This window comes from Lepisosteus oculatus, chromosome 14 (assembly GCF_040954835.1).
Source record: "Lepisosteus oculatus isolate fLepOcu1 chromosome 14, fLepOcu1.hap2, whole genome shotgun sequence".
NCBI lineage: Eukaryota > Metazoa > Chordata > Actinopteri > Semionotiformes > Lepisosteidae > Lepisosteus > Lepisosteus oculatus.
The window spans coordinates 6,739,904-6,757,120 of record NC_090709.1 but is presented as its reverse complement, the minus strand read 5'-3'; the positions used below and the strand labels follow the sequence as shown (position 1 = coordinate 6,757,120).

The following is a 17,217-nucleotide window of genomic DNA, read 5'->3' as shown; positions in this document are numbered from 1 at the left end:
TCTTTTGGATCCACAGGACAATCAGCATGAGCCATCAAAGAGCCTGTAGCCGCAAGAAGTTTAAAAGCGCACAAGTGATCTGTCTTTGGTCAAAGGAATTGCTGGAGCAGTAGGACACAGAGCAATATCTAGCAGCTGTAGACGATGTTCGGGGAAGAGATAATTCTGTTTTCAGCACAGGGAGTGAGAATGAGCTCAGTCCGGCTCCCAGCAGAATCCATTCTGGTTTGGTTACTGTCAGACTGTGCGTCTGAGGCTCTTTGGATCGCAACGTGAAAAAAAAAGAACAAAAAACATTTGCTCACATCTTGTGATTTCCACGAGAGGAAGAGAAGATATCACTTTAAAAAAATCAGAACTGAAGATTTGGATCCGGGACCTCATACTTGTCAAATGATTAAAATAATAATTATGAAAATATCAGGCTGTGTTTCTGCAACATATCGTGCACAGTATGCCATTTTTTTCTAAAAATACAGTAGATTGTACTTAATAAAAATGTACAATTCACCGCTGGTATAAACAGATGTGTGCTGTGTTTGCCTTTGTTAGGATTTGTTTAAAAAATAAGTTCACAATACGATAGAAAAACACAGAAAGCACAAACGTAATAATATAATGATACAAAATCAATACCAAATCATAAAGCCAATTAAGTACCTATCCTTTGAAAACAGTGACATTTGTATCTACTTTTGAATTACAAATCAGACAGCGTAGTCCCTTAATTCAAAGATAAGATATTTGCCAAAACAAGACAACCAGATGTTAGCTGAATTCGGAACAAGAGCCTCTGCTTCATCGTTTATTGAGCTTTTGATCAACGTCTGAGTGAAAAAGATTCGCTATTTTAACTATTTGATTAAAGTTCACAAAAGCACCTTTCTTCGAGCTGGAGTCAAAACTGCGACTTAAGGATTCCTAACTGTTTCTAATACAGTCAACCGCGCTACCAACTGAGCTATCGAAAGGATTTAAAACGCTCCTCTCTGGCACATATTGCCCAATGTAGTGAAATGTTCCGGGTACTTAAATTCCAGTTCGACATCAAGTTTCCAACTCGTTTCCTTAGTCTTGTTTACCTTGAATTTGAGCCACAAACCAGGATTCTACTGTATAATCTTCCGGGGATGTTACAAAATGTTTGATGGGGCGTCAATCATTACAGGCGGAAATTCACTCCTTTTTTTTTCTCGAGGCATCATATTAAACATTTCATTTGGATCGAGAAGAGGATCACCATGAGAGACAGAACAAACTGTTTGATTCCATCTTTATTGGGAACTCATAACTGAGCTCTCACTATCGCATACAGCTAATGCATGTAAAGCCTTCAGTATGCGATAGTGAGAGCTCAGTTATGCCAGGGAGTGGGAGTGAAGAGAACTGAACTGAAATTTAGTAAATTCATATTTAAATAGAGTGTAAATCATCAAAGTGTTCTGTCACTTAAAACTTATTACAACACTACCAGGAGTGGAGATTGAACCCACGTGGACATTTGTCCATTGGATCTTAAGTCCAACGCCTTAACCACTCGGCCATCCTGGTCTACAGCAATATACTCTTCAGTTGTTTAACATTTAAATATGATTCAACAATTAAAAAAAATTAAACCACGAAACCTCTTAGAGTTGCGAGAATACTTCCTTTGTGTATAAAATACATTGTGAATGCTTTCTCAGCCTTTACTTTTTCGTTTTTATGACATTTTTTTTACCAAGCATGAATATTCTTTTGTCCATATCTTCCCAATGGAAGCACAGAACGCCGTCAAAGCAAATGCATTTTAAAGACCAAGACTTGTGGATATTTCCACAGCCTCTACATCAAACTATCAGTGGGCTAATTATCTTTTTTTAAACCTCCGGTTTTTCATCGATGCGTAATTACGCACGTACTGGAACCCGGAGGACCGCTGTGTGCACACGTTCACAACGCGAAAAATACTGTTCGATACGGCTTCGTGCGAATAACCCATATATGACCTTAGGAAGCAGAACAGTGCAGTCTCCAATTACCCAGACTGTAAGCACAGGAATAAAGCTATGTTTGATTTCTGAAACCCTTCAATTACGCCCTGTTTTCATTCAGGTAAGGGTCAACTATATTGACAATACTACTGACAGCAGGAAGATTAAAATATTCTTTACTCAGCAGCTCATTAAAAACAGCTCCCATGATGTTCAAACCGATTTTTTACACAGAACACTGACACAGCTTTGCGTTCTGAATCTCTTTTTCTCTTGCTTTTATTTAATATGGCACAATGCACTGGGATAGGGGTATTCTGTTCACAAACCAATAGCATTTAAATCACAGTACCCACAATGCTGCAAGTAAGTGTTTTGCACACTAAGCAGGTCTTCTGACATTTCCCAGCTTTGTTTTGGGTTGTGGAACCTTTATTTTTTATGATTTTCTGAAGATAACACTACAGGTATACACTGGGATAGGTGGGTCTTTTTCATGGCTCAATAGTAATTAAAATACAACAGCCACACTGCTGAAACCATATATTTTACACACCAGACAGGGCCCCTAACCTCATACAACCTTGCTGTGGCTGTGGCCTCTTTCTTTATTTTTTTTATGATTTTCTGAAAGTAACACTACAGGTAATACAATGGGACAGGTAGGTCTTCTTCATGGCTCAATAGTGTAGTGGTTTGATGGGTTTACTGAGACAATTATTAATTATAACAGTAATCAGGAGGTTGTTCGTTGTAGCTTTTAGAAAATCAACCGTCAGAACAACTAACAACGCACACACACGGGTTCAATACACGAGATACATTTATTAATATAAATTGTGCACCAAAGATATACTAGTCTGCCTGGATACGAGCGGCAGACCTTACTGTGAGGGTTATCAATATACAAGGTATATAATCTCGAAGAGATGCAAACACAAAGAGATACACAACAGAGAATATATGTCAATATATATCGTTCAGTTATCAAATCGCTAATCAGTGTTATTACCCACTGTTACTCTAAACTCGGAAGTAAATACATTACTCATGAATTAAATTGATAACAACTTGTGTTGAGGTACAATTGAATTCTCGAGACGCAATGTAGAACATGGGGTTTACTTATCCACTGTGTATGGATTTGGAATCTCCCGGCACGAACACCAAACCAGCTGACAGGCTCTGTTGCAGCCTCTGTTGCAGCGGTTGTCCAATGGGCGTTGTGTCGGCGTTCTCTGGCTACCGGCCAACCAGTCAAGGTGCAGCTCGGAGTAGGACGGGCGGAGAAATCTGACTGCGGCGCGCAGGGCAGTCGTTGCTCCGAGGGGATCTACCAGCAGTCCGGCTGGCTAGTAGAAAGTCTCTATGCACAGAGTGTGACCGCAAGTCCTCACAAGTCACTCTTTTGCCTGGGAAGAAGCTGGTTCGTTCCCGGTCCAGCGCTGCTTCTGAATAAGCTATTCAGCTTGTCGACGAGGGTCCAACTGTAGGCTGCCGTTGATCAAGCGGAGCATTCACGTTGGTAGAATTCTGAGTACGTACGGGATCCTCGGCCTCGCGCTTAGAACAAAGTCCAAGTCCTTTTGCAGACAACAGCAGTTGTCACGTGATTGTCTCTGAGGATGCGCGAAAATGGCCAAGGAGAGCCCCGATCTGAGCTTGCGCTCCCTTTTTGACCAAGACCCAGATGTGTGCTGATTGGTTGAGAGTTTGGCGGGCATTGGAGACCCACGTGGTATTACCACGCCCTGCCAGTCCCTGATTGGTTGGTCAAGATGAGCTATAAGTCACTTACTCTTGACACTTAGGAATGCAGTCCAGATGTCCATTCGGCACTCCCTAGACTGATAGGCGCCAATGGATGACCATTGATCATGATAGCCAGGCTTAGCTAAGTGCATCCCCGTCTGGGAGCTTGTTCCTTATCAAAAGAAAACATCTTAAATCAGCCTGCATGAATACTTTCTCTGCAGCTGCACCACAGAGATGGAGAGTGAGATGGGGCCTCATTTAGGACAGCATACCAACGCTTAATTCTGTCTTATTAACAAGCATTGCCGCTACAATAGCAATTCAAATACAACAGCCACACTGCTGAAACCATATGTTTTACACACCACACACGCCCCCTAATCTTATACAACCTTGCTTTGGCTGTGACCCCTTTCTTTATTTTTTTATGATTTTCTGAAGGTAACACTACAGGTAATACATTGGGATAGGTGGGTCTTCTTCATGGCTCAATAGCAATTCAAATACAACAGCCACACTGCTGAAACCATATGTTTTACACACCAGACAGGCCCCCTAACCTTATACAACCTTGCTGTGGCTGTGGCCCCTTTATTTATTTTGTAATGATTTTTTCAATATGGCACCATTAGACAGCCGGTACATGGGGATAGGGGGGTGGTATTCACGAGTCAATAGCTCTTCAAGCACAACAGCCACAGTGCTGCAACCAGGTGTTTTACACACCAGACAGCTCCCCTAACCTTATAAAACCTTGCTTTGAGTTGTGGAACATTTCTTTATTTTTTAATGATTTTTTTACTGTAATCAAGTGTTGTGCTCATTAATAATAATAATAATAATTGCTTACACTTATATAGCGCTTTTCTGGACAGTCCACTCAAAGCACTTTACAGGTAATGGGGACTCCCCTCCACCACCACCAATGTGCAGCATCCACCTGGATGATGCGACGGCAGCCATAGTGCGCCAGAACACTCACCACTATCAGTGAGGAGGAGAGAAGAGAAATGTAGCCAATTCAAAGAGGGGGATTATTAGGAGGCCATGATTAGTAAGGGCCAATGGGGAAATTTGGCCAGGACGCCGGGGTTACACCCCTACTCTTTACAAGAAACGCCATGGGATTTGTAATGACCACAGAGAGTCAGGACCTCAGTTTTACATCTCATTCGAAGGAAGGTGCCTGTTTACAGTATAGTGTCCCCGTCACTATACTGGGGCATTAGGACCCACATGGACCGCAGGGTGAGCGCCCCCTGCTTGCCCCACTAGCACCTCTTCCCGCAGGAACCTTAGTTTTTCCCAGGAGGTCTACCATCCAGGTACTGACCAGGCTCCCACCTGCTTAGCTTCAGTGGGTTGCCAGTTGTGAGTTGCAGGGTGATATGGCTGCTGGCCATAATCAGCAGCCTTCAGTACTGAAGCAGGTGTGAGCCTGGTCAGTACCTGGATGGGAGACCTCCTGGGAAAAACTAAGGTTGCTGCTGGAAGAGGTGCTAGTGGGGCCAGCACCACCATTAGGCAGGCCTCCTGACCTTTCACAGTCATGCTTTGTTGTGTGAAACTTTAATTATCTTTTTAGGATTTTTTGAACATGGCAACTTCCACCGAGATGGGTGGGGGGTGTCGGGGTGGTCTTCAATAGCTTTTTCATCTATACACACAAACGGATGTAACCAAGACACTCAGAACCTGTCACGCAGGGGCTGACTGCTGAGGATAGGGATCCAATGCGGTGCCCTTGGTAGGGTTGGCGCGAGACGCAGGCCTAGTCGGAGTAAACAGGCAGGGGTCCGAGTCCGGGAAGGCGTATGTCGAAGAAAACTCAGTCTTCACTCAGGTTGGGAGATTGTCAACAGAGATCTTTAATACAATCAGCTGAAGGGGAGCATATCACAGAGAAAGGGTTTCCCCTAGCACTCAAGACATGCTCACTGGACTGAAGTTATACTTTCCTTTTTTAAACATTAAAAGTAGGCAATACTTTATCATATCAAAGGAACATACAGGGAAAGGGGCAGTGTCAGAAGTCAAACAAACAGGACAGGGGGGTGCCATTTGGCATCCTACAATCTGTTTCAATTTTCTCTGGTTGAATGGGTGTGAGGAATCACAGGCTTTAGTTTGCACCTAAGACAGTGGTCTTAGGTGTGAACAGAAAACCTTTCCCACGCATAGTCACTGTCCTGACCTTTTGACTCGGTCTTCCACATGTAGCACAGGCGTAGGCACAGAATCGACAGGCGAAAGTGTAGTCGAGGGACTGGCAGGGGTCGGAGTCCGGGAAGGCGTAGAAGTTGCGTCGGTGTGGATTCAGAAGGCAGAGGCGTAAACGAAGAGACAGGCTGGGGTCAGGATCCGAGAAAGCGTAAAACAGGCGAAGGTACAAAATCGAGTGGCTAAAGCGGTAGTCGGAAAGCGGGGTCGAGGTCCAGGGGAGAAGTCGTAGTAAGGCAAAGGTGTAGTTAGTACGTAAGCTCCTGGAGAGAATCTCAATCGTGAGCAATGACCGGGGGGCAGATGAGGGTTTAAGCAGAGGAATGATTGACACGTGCACGTTTGGTACGGGGAGAGCTCGTAGGAATGCGGGAGCACTTGCCTGCGTGAGGGAGATTCGTGGCAAAACCAACAGAATCAACCTGAACTCACAGAAAAACAAGAATGCCCCCGAGACACCTGCACCCCCCCCGGACCACTCTGGTATCAACACCCCCAAACCCATCCATACCAGCTAACAAGACTCAGAATCGGTGCAACCCTCCAACCTGGACCAAGAGCAGGATGGGACAAGAACCTGCACCACACTACGCACCCCTCATCCAGAGCAGCAGGACAGCCAGACCACAGACAGCACCATCATGTAACCCCCCTGTTCATTCCAACAGAAAAGCCGAACTGACCCCCACCAGCATGGCGACGCTGCAGCTCTGGTCACACCAGCAGGCCCAATGGGCTCCGAGCTGGGGGACATACAGATGCAGCCATTCAAAATGTGTGGGCGATACCGCATTATTTTCCGGTACGCTGTACGCAGTCTACCGCAAGTTACCGGTAAATACCGCTAGTTACCGTAAATTCTCCTATAATATGACAAGCAAAATAATAGTATCCGGAATTTTGGCAAGGTGGAGCTAATAAAGCTCAACCTCTCATGTTTGAGCTGTGGCCATCAAAGTCTTTAACGAAGATATTACTAATAGTATTAATAATGAATGACCTTGGACAACCTGTAAGTGTAAACTCAAAGTATTGCCCTGGTCAACATTCTTTTTTTCATTGACCGTCTTTGTAAAAGTAACACCACAGCATTTCGCAATCACGCATTTGTTTCCAATCATGCAAAGTACAGTAATTTTTGAGAATCGATTCACCATGCCTTTCACATGCTCATAAAAGAGATTGATTTAGGAACATAAACATATTACTGTATGAAAACTGTACTGTATACAGTATGTATATGTATATTTAATGTCTTAACTGTGCCCGTTTAAGTATTGAATATTCATATCTAATTTTACCACTGAAGGGAAATCTTAGTAGCTGAGCATAAAAAGAATAGGAGCATACTGCAACGCGTGTGAAGGCCATAAACGATATTAATTTTGGAACATAAACATACATTATATGGCTGGTCTCGGTACTTTAAAGAAAACATACACGAAACATGGTTTCATTATGACCAGAATCGGTCTTGAGATATTTTTAACTTGATTTACAGTATTTGAGAGGTATGTCTTAACACCGATACTACAGTACGTAAGTACTGCTCACGTATATGTTTCTAGGTTTATATTATGCATTTCATACGGTCAAATTACTTTTGAGCAACTAATATGAAGCGCGAAACGGTATGCCCAGGGCGTTTTAGTTTCATTTTACTGGGACTCTGCTTTAACAATGTCGCCGTGGATTGATTAGAGATATCAAGTACATACAAGTCATTTTTTAAATGTTGTAGTTTGTCTTGTAAAAATGTTACGAGTACATCATCTATCAACAATTACACAGGTTCTGTTTCCATATTCCGGATTTTGGTTACGTAATATTATTTTCTAAATTTCACGTTGTGAATATATGATTTGGGCAAACAGACCCGCAAAGAAGTACATTATGGGTTGTTGGATTTTTTCGCAGTTTTATCTAGAACAAGCGATGCTTAAACCTTTGTCTGATTCTTGTGAAACTATCCACACGACAGTTACAGTACCTAGGAGTTGACTTCAGTGATGTCACTGATGGGATGTTTCTAAAAATCCATCCTCTGTAAAACGTCTTCTCTAGTTGTCCTGCATATGTATTCGCTAATGAAGCTGTGTGTTCTGAGCCTGGATCTCTACATTTCTGTATGAACCAGCTTAGAGGGCTAAAGACAGCTTGTGTTTAAATTGAGTGTAAGGCAATTTATGCTTCTAAAGTCATGGTCAGCATTTATTATTGTACTGTGCTGTAAACTTGTTCTGTGCCTAGTCACATTATTTTATAGCGTTTTTATAGCGTTATCAAATCCGGTGACGCTGTGTGTTAGTTTCCTGACTCCCATGTCACATGGTCTGTGATTGAAACCTGTGAAACCGGTTTAATTCATCACAGCCAGCACTCCGGCAGAGAGGGACTCGTAAAGTAGAAGCAGGCGAGATTTCCAGCGAAAGACACCTCCCCCTCCCCCCCCCACCCTCATACGATTCAAATTGTATTACAGCATTGTAATTACACATTGTAATTGTATTACACATTGTACACATGCTTAAAAGAGAAGAGAGAAAATGCAAGCCTTCTTCAGGTGTGAGGGTCTTCTGCTCAGAATGAAATGCTAAAATGTAATGTAGGCTCTGAATGGGTTCAATTATGATTTGGGCTTGATTAAGGTCGCTGCCTTTCATCTAAAACCCTACTTGAATCCTTCTAAACTAAAAATCAGTGTTAGTGAGTTCTAAATAAAGAGGTAGCTAGGTAACAGTGAAACGGGCGGACAGTCTGGGGAGATCGCCCGTTTTCCACGTAAATAGTTCCCTGGTTCCGCACCCCTTGGTGTTTCTCTCTCTCTCTCTCGGGTCACCTGATCATTAGCTCGAAAGATTTCAGTGCTTTGTGTATATTCTAATGGTAGTGGGGGCAGGGTGTGTGGGAACAGGTTTTTGTTGAAATTGCATTTGAGATCTATGTTCTTCACACCTGAAACATTTTCTCTGAAAGCATTTTCTTCGCAGTTTAACCGATCTTGTTACAGCACGTTACAGTTTACTATTATTAACCATATTAATTTTAAGTGCTTAATGCCATTTTTTTGACCATGCACGAATATTCTTAAGTCCATATCTTCACAAGGTAATCAGTGCGAATTGCAATACTAATTAAATTAAAACTACTAACTACTAACTAATACTAGCTAATTAAAACAAACCAGAAACGTGTTGTTCTGTCTAATGACATTACATTAATTTTGTTACGTTATACATTTTAGAAATGTTTCATCCATACAAACACCACAAAACTATTTTCGATTGTATTTCTGAATAGTATGTTACACTTAGTTCACTGTTTTAAAAACATCTAATTAAGAAAGTTAGGTGTTAGCATAAACTATTAGCAATCAATAATATAAGAATTTAGCACTGTAATAAGCTGTTGCACTTTCCCCCGCATCTTGTAAAAATATATTTTCATTGTTCAAATATACATTAAGTCTGACTATCATATAATAAGTTAAATACAAAACTAAAGAAAAAATAGGGCTAAATATAATTCAAAATATTTTGCTAACAATGTTAACTGTTTATGAATAATAAAATGTATTAACTAAGGAGTAGGATGGCACAGTTGTTAGTATGTTTTTTGTTTTGTTTCTTTTTCATAAATACAACAGTTGTACCTGATGTCTCAGTGGCTTTCAAAATTAAATTATGCATGCAAACCTGTGAACTAAAAAGATAACTAAGATATCCATCCATTTATAATGGTGGCAAAGTGGTTAGCATTGCTATCTTGCAGCACTGGGGTCCTAGGTTCAATTCCTACCATCCTGTGTGTGTGGGGTTTACATGTTCTCTCTGGGTCACATGGTTTTTCTCCATATGTGTGATATGACTCCCTCTCGCACTCCAAAACATACTGGTAAGTTAATTGGTTTATGGGAAAATTGGCCCTGGTGTGTGTGTGTTTGTGTCTGTCTGTCCTGTGATGGACTGGCGCTATGTCCAGGGTGTATTCTGCCTTGTGTCCGTTGCTTACTGGGATAGGCTCCAAATCCTCTGTACTGGATAAAGAGATTAGAAATGGATGGAAGTAAAGGCACTGTGTGGATGGAACTATACACAGTGTTAGAAACCCACTATGAAATGGCAGCATCTCACTGAGAATAAAATATCTCATAGTGCTGGCTTAAGGAAACAGCCTTTCCACTTCTCTTGCACATCAGTATCCATACCTAGTTATTTAAACAAATTGCCTCTAATTATAAACATCTTAATATGCTGGCTCTGTGGATCCGCATCAGCTATGTTTGCCCATTCCTTCAATTCATGTGCATCCAACACACAGTTCAATGCCAGCAACTACACATTATCTAAAATACAATCCTTATTTCAGTATCTATGTAAACATATAGTCTGTTAACTTCAACATCTTCATCAAAAGTATGCCTAACCCCATTAGGAAGTGTTCTTGTTATAAGTGTATTCCTCAGCTTTCCCCAAATTATCTTCTTCTTGCCAACATCTCTAGTCTTTTATCCTGCAATAACTCAGCCAACACTTAAATCTCCAAAAGCTGCTTGTGTTAATTTCTTTAAATCACAAATATCATGTGTAAATACTGGCCATGTAATTCTCTGCATTGTGGAATAATAGTTTATTTTAAAGGGAACTAGAGAAACTAAGAACTAGAGAAATCAAGAAAGGCTTTTTTTCTAGAATTAATAAATGCACATCCTGTTCACTGGGGAAATTAAATCCACACTGAGCAATCTTCAATATGTTCAGAATATGACAGCAAGAATCCTATCAGGGATGCATTATACCTGTTTTCAAGTCCTTGCAATGGTTACCTATCAGATTTCGAGTCAACTTCAAAATCCTTATCCTCCTTATATACTGTCCTACAACTGTTATTATTGATCACCGAATTATTGTACTTGACATGACTTCATTCAGCCTTTCTTGAACGTCTATGACAGGCAGAGAGAGTGCTGTTTCTGGTGCGATCTTTTGCAGCTGACATTTCACTGTTTTAAACGAACAAGAAATTAGATTGCTCATAAATCAGTTATTCTATATAAACACAGCGTAATTGCCCTCCGAAAATCCTCTTTTTCTTGTTCGTTTTAGAGACCTTGATCGAAATTGATTTTAGATGTCAGAAAGGATTTATTTTCTCTGTATTTCGTACATTGCTTTGTCGAGATTTTAACTTTATATCTAACTTTATATCTAGGCTCAGATTTCAACTATAAAACGTACAGTAATTAATAGCAGTAAATACTGATGTTTTGCGCCCTCCTACCACAAAAATATATGTTTTGTAGTTGGGATTAACTTTATTTCGTACGCGTAGCTACTCCGATTCAGACACCGAACAGTTAAAGATGGCGGCAAATCAGACACCCAGAGAGGGGGGGGGCGTCTTCTCGCCTCCATAACTAAAATGCCAAATAGGAGTGGCTTAAGCGACATACACAGTCGTGTAACTGACAGTTTGAGGTAGCCTATCGTGTAAATTTCGCTTTGTTGCTGATAGGTTAAGCTTTTGAAACTCTGCCCCAAAGTCATGTGACTGATTTTTCGCCCTGTTTCGTTGGTTAAACGCAATGATCACAAACACCACCATGGTAACTGGGATGTGTAGTTTTTAATTCCGTTTGAATTATAACTGTACGTACTGTCTTCATATTTGGCCAGGGCTTTAAAGAGAAGGCACGCCAAAAAATTTCGGTGCCGTCGTCTCCGCTTTAAAGGTACCCCCGTGCTGGAAGAATTTGACCTTGGAACGTTTGCCCAGCGTAGTTATAGTGGACATAAAAACAAGAGTTCGCTGGCATTATATCCTAGAAGACATAGACCGGCGCCAGACCGGTAAATGCTTGATGAACTAGGGATTGGACAGTTTCCAAGTGCTTGTACAATCGATGGAAATGTTCAAATAAATGTGCAAAAGAAATAAACAAAATAATCATTTATTTCTTTATAATATTGGCTAGCTAATGTCCTCTCTTTGCTAGTTAGTGGCTGTGTTTCTGCGTTGGGTAGCAACGGGTGACTGTTCTCAGGCGGAAGATGTAAACAGCTTAATTTTTGTGTTAAATAATTTTTAAAAATTAAAATTAATTCTATACAGCAATCACTTATTTGGGTATCGTTTCATAAAACTTTCATGCTTAAAATGTTTAGGGAGAAATGGAAGACTGGTGTGTATTTTTTCTTTAAACTATCAAGACCAGCCATACACAGTACAGTTTATGTACATACAGTAATGTTTATGTTCCTAAATTAATATCGTTTATGACCTTCAGATGCGTTATGCTCCTCTTCTTTTTATGCTCAGCTACTAAAATTTCCCTTTAGTGGTAAAATTCCATATAAATATTCAAAACTAAGTGGATTGAAACGTGCACAGTAAAGACATTAAATGATTAAATCTTTTCACTACCAACCAATGCACCACGAGTGCCCCTGTCGGTCATTTTGGCCAGCCAATCACTTACCGCGGTGCCCTACGGTTACTGAACCGCGGGTTTTTAACGCTCATTTTGAATGGCTGCATCTGTATTTCACTTCAGCCTTTCACTCTTGCTTCCTTCCAATGAGGACGGAGCTGCGGGAGAAAGGGCGCTATAGAGGATCGCTGTGGAGAGCTGCTGCTGTGCTTTGACATCTGAGCTCTGTGGAAAATGATCTCAATACAATTCTGAAAAACGCGACTCTCCGAACGCCAGCCGAACAAGTCTCCACAGCCGAAGCGCTGTCTATTTTCAGCTGGCGATAAACCTTTCCTCGATCCTTTGCGGACTTGTAAAACTGTTCATGATCAGAATAAAAAACGCTCACGCTAATACACAAGCACCCGTGTCTCGCCAAAGTTGACAAATAAACAGACGGACAAGCCGCACTGCACGTGTGAACAGGGGAATGAGCGAGCGAGCGGGGATAGGGCGCCTCCTGCGCTTAAAAGCTTACAGCACCTGGTATTCCCAGGCGGTCTCCCATCCAAGTACTAACCAGGCCCATCCCTGTTTAGCTTCCGAGATCAGACGAGATCAGGCGTGCTCAAGGGGGTGTGGCCGTAAGCGAGAGCAAGGCTCGCTGGCACCCTTCTTATTGAGAGGACAGCTCCGTCACCTCTTTTACGACGCTGGTTTTTTTCCCTTGCGTTTTTCTCTTCTTCCCACGTTCTCTCTCTTCACTGCCTTCGTCCCCGCTCTATTTCACTTCAGCCTTTCACTCTTGCTTCCTTCCAATGAGGACGGAGCTGCGGGAGAAAGGGCGCTATAGAGGATCGCTGTGGAGAGCTGCTGCTGTGCTTTGACATCTGAGCTCTGTGGAAAACGATCTCAGTACAATTCTGAAAAACGCGACTCTCCGAACGCCAGCCGAACAAGTCTCCACAGCCGAAGCGCTGTGTCTCTTTTCAGCTGGCGATAAACCTTTCCTCGATCCTTTGCGGACTTGTAAAACTGTTCCTGATCAGAATAAAAAACGCTCACGCTAATACACAAGCACCCGTGTCGCGCCAAAGCTGACAAATAAACAGACGGACAAGCCGCACTGCACGTGTGAACAGGGGAATGAGCGAGCGAGCGGGGATAGGGCGCCTCCTGCGCTTAAAAGCTTACAGCACCTGGTATTCCCAGGCGGTCTCCCATCCAAGTACTAACCAGGCCCATCCCTGTTTAGCTTCCGAGATCAGACGAGATCAGGCGTGCTCAAGGGGGTGTGGCCATAAGCGAGAGCAAGTCTCGCTGGCACCCTTCTTATTGAGAGGACAGCTCCGTCACCTCTTTTACGACGCTGCTTTTTTTCCCTTGCGTTTTTCTCTTCTTCCCACGTTCTCTCTCTTCACTGCCTTCGTCCCCGCTCTATTTCACTTCAGCCTTTCACTCTTGCTTCCTTCCAATGAGGACGGAGCTGCGGGAGAAAGGGCGCTATAGAGGATCGCTGTGGAGAGCTGCTGCTGTGCTTTGACATCTGAGCTCTGTGGAAAACGATCTCAATACAATTCTGAAAAACGCGACTCCCCGAACGCCAGCCGAACAAGTCTCCACAGCCGAAGTGCTGTGTCTCTTTTCAGCTGGCGATAAACCTTTCCTCGATCCTTTGCGGACTTGTAAAACTGTTCCTGATCAGAATAAAAAACGCTCACGCTAATACACAAGCACCCGTGTCGCGCCAAAGCTGACAAATAAACAGACGGACAAGCCGCACTGCACGTGTGAACAGGGGAATGAGCGAGCGAGCGGGGATAGGGCGCCTCCTGCGCTTAAAAGCTTACAGCACCTGGTATTCCTAGGCGGTCTCCCATCCAAGTACTAACCAGGCCCATCCCTGTTTAGCTTCCGAGATCAGACGAGATCAGGCGTGCTCAAGGGGGTGTGGCCGTAAGCGAGAGCAAGGCTCGCTGGCACCCTTCTTATTGAGAGGACAGCTCCGTCACCTCTTTTACGACGCTGCTTTTTTTCCCTTGCGTTTTTCTCTTCTTCCCACGTTCTCTCTCTTCACTGCCTTCGTCCCCGCTCTATTTCACTTCAGCCTTTCACTCTTGCTTCCTTCCAATGAGGACGGAGCTGCGGGAGAAAGGGCGCTATAGAGGATCGCTGTGGAGAGCTGCTGCTGTGCTTTGACATCTGAGCTCTGTGGAAAACGATCTCAGTACAATTCTGAAAAACGCGACTCCCCGAACGCCAGCCGAACAAGTCTCCACAGCCGAAGCGCTGTGTCTCTTTTCAGCTGGCGATAAACCTTTCCTCGATCCTTTGCGGACTTGTAAAACTGTTCCTGATCAGAATAAAAAACGCTCACGCTAATACACAAGCACCCGTGTCTCGCCAAAGCTGACAAATAAACAGACGGACAAGCCGCACTGCACGTGTGAACAGGGGAATGAGCGAGCGAGCGGGGATAGGGCGCCTCCTGCGCTTAAAAGCTTACAGCACCTGGTATTCCCAGGCGGTCTCCCATCCAAGTACTAACCAGGCCCATCCCTGTTTAGCTTCCAAGATCAGACGAGATCAGGCGTGCACAAGGGGGTGTGGCCGTAAGCGAGAGCAAGTCTCGCTGGCACCCTTCTTATTGAGAGGACAGCTCCGTCACCTCTTTTACGACGCTGCTTTTTTTCCCTTGCGTTTTTCTCTTCTTCCCACGTTCTCTCTCTTCACTGCCTTCGTCCCCGCTCTATTTCACTTCAGCCTTTCACTCTTGCTTCCTTCCAATGAGGACGGAGCTGCGGGAGAAAGGGCGCTATAGAGGATCGCTGTGGAGAGCTGCTGCTGTGCTTTGACATCTGAGCTCTGTGGAAAACGATCTCAATACAATTCTGAAAAACGCGACTCCCCGAACGCCAGCCGAACAAGTCTCCTCAGCCGAAGCGCTGTGTCTCTTTTCAGCTGGCGATAAACCTTTCCTCGATCCTTTGCGGACTTGTAAAACTGTTCCTGATCAGAATAAAAAACGCTCACGCTAATACACAAGCACCCGTGTCGCGCCAAAGCTGACAAATAAACAGACGGACAAGCCGCACTGCACGTGTGAACAGGGGAATGAGCGAGCGAGCGGGGATAGGGCGCCTCCTGCGCTTAAAAGCTTACAGCACCTGGTATTCCCAGGCGGTCTCCCATCCAAGTACTAACCAGGCCCATCCCTGTTTAGCTTCCGAGATCAGACGAGATCAGGCATGCTCAAGGGGGTGTAGCCGTAAGCGAGAGCAAGGCTCGCTGGCACCCTTCTTATTGAGAGGACAGCTCCGTCACCTCTTTTACGACGCTGCTTTTTTTCCCTTGCGTTTTTCTCTTCTTCCCACGTTCTCTCTCTTCACTGCCTTCGTCCCCGCTCTATTTCACTTCAGCCTTTCACTCTTGCTTCCTTCCAATGAGGACGGAGCTGCGGGAGAAAGGGCGCTATAGAGGATTTTTTTAAGCTCCATTCCGGAGTCTTGGGTTCAAATCCCAGTATGTCCCGGTTTTAAAAGCGTTTTTTGTTAGTCTCTCGAGAGGCTGCACAAGGAGTTTCGAGATAGACTTTCTAAAAGAGAGGCTGTCAGCTACCAAGGCAGAAAACGTTTTTTCTCAACAGAAATGCTTTTTGGCACTTTCAGCTTTACGTAGGGAACAGCATCTACCGAGATCACTATGAGCCAGGGCACATAGTGTTCTGGCAAGTACATTTAATATTGGCTGTGGTTGCGAGCTGCTTTTATCTCTGAAACTTTTACTTCTTCATGCCGAATCATCGGCAGGGGTAAATCTTATTAAATCTTTGAACATAGCGCTCATTCAAAAATACTTTGTCCATGTTCAAAAGTGATCAGGAGATTCACTTTATGCTTTCACAAAGCACACCTTACACGAAAGATTTAACAGGGGAATTGATTGCGCGTTTTGATGTTGTTCCTGTTGTTGCCTTAATTACAAACCTGAACGTTCTTTGACGTTCAGCTAGAGTATCCACTGGGTGGGCTTTATCAATTGGCTCGGATAGGTCATCAGTGCTCCGTCTCCAGAAAAATAATCAGCACTGTCAGCACTGTCAGTTTTTCGTATTCAATATTAAATGTACTTGGTGGCACATTACCATGTGCACTGGCTCAAAAGTGATCTCTGCAGACATTGTTCCCTAAGTAAAGCTGAAAGCGCCAAAGAGCATTTCCATTGAGAAAAAAAAAATCTGCCTTGATGGTAAACATAGAGAGCCCGTCTTTTAGAAGTTCTCCCTCTAAACACCTTGTGCAGCCTCCCAACAGACTAACAAAAAGCGCCTTTTCACTAATTTATAATACGCCCCCTCAAAACTCACAACCGAATAACAATCCATCCGTATATTTGATTTCCAAGATCCATTCAAGGCAACTTGGCTCTTCGCAAGCAAATAATTTCAGGGAAGAAACTCAGTTTAGTCAACTACTGGTGCATTCAGCACACCACTTGCTCTCACTTGTCAGGGTGGCCGAGTGGTCTAAGGTGCCAGACTCAAGGACATGTGTCTTTCCAGCTGGCTTGGGTATTCTGGTCTCCAAATGGAGGCGTGGGTTCAAATCCCACTCCTGACAGCTTCTGTTTTTACCTCTCTTGAATTGTTCCAGTGCTAGCTGATAGTGAATGACTGAAATATAAAAGCAACAGAAGAAAGCATGCAACTCAGTGCAATTTGTGAGTATTCTGCACTGATAAAATGCACAGGTTTTCATACTTTTTGGTATTCGTAGCTCAAGAAGTGACTCCTGTTTCATTTTCTATTCACCAACTCAATTTGCATTCAACCCCTCACACCTCACAACAGAATAACAA

At 43.3% G+C, this 17,217-nt stretch overlaps 7 non-coding genes and 1 pseudogene across 7 annotated transcripts; 1 reads left to right on the top strand and 7 right to left on the bottom strand.

Moving 5' to 3' along the window:
- LOC138242773 (zinc finger protein 436-like) overlaps positions 1 to 17,217 on the bottom strand; it is an 88,808-nt pseudogene that overhangs the window by 43,992 nt on the left and 27,599 nt on the right.
- trnal-uaa (transfer RNA leucine (anticodon UAA)) lies at positions 1,469 to 1,551 on the bottom strand. The gene has a single exon. It is a non-coding gene; the product is annotated as a tRNA-Leu (tRNA).
- LOC138219090 (5S ribosomal RNA) lies at positions 12,892 to 13,010 on the bottom strand. Its single transcript, XR_011181571.1, has one exon. It is a non-coding gene; the product is annotated as a 5S ribosomal RNA (ribosomal RNA).
- LOC138245093 (5S ribosomal RNA) lies at positions 13,548 to 13,666 on the bottom strand. Its single transcript, XR_011193708.1, has one exon. It is a non-coding gene; the product is annotated as a 5S ribosomal RNA (ribosomal RNA).
- Positions 14,204 to 14,322, bottom strand: LOC138216152 (5S ribosomal RNA). The gene has a single exon (XR_011179864.1). It is a non-coding gene; the product is annotated as a 5S ribosomal RNA (ribosomal RNA).
- LOC138217007 (5S ribosomal RNA) lies at positions 14,860 to 14,978 on the bottom strand. The gene has a single exon (XR_011180720.1). It is a non-coding gene; the product is annotated as a 5S ribosomal RNA (ribosomal RNA).
- On the bottom strand, positions 15,516 to 15,634 carry LOC138216758 (5S ribosomal RNA). Its single transcript, XR_011180470.1, has one exon. It is a non-coding gene; the product is annotated as a 5S ribosomal RNA (ribosomal RNA).
- Positions 16,867 to 16,979, top strand: trnal-caa (transfer RNA leucine (anticodon CAA)). The gene is made up of 2 exons: positions 16,867 to 16,904; positions 16,934 to 16,979. It is a non-coding gene; the product is annotated as a tRNA-Leu (tRNA).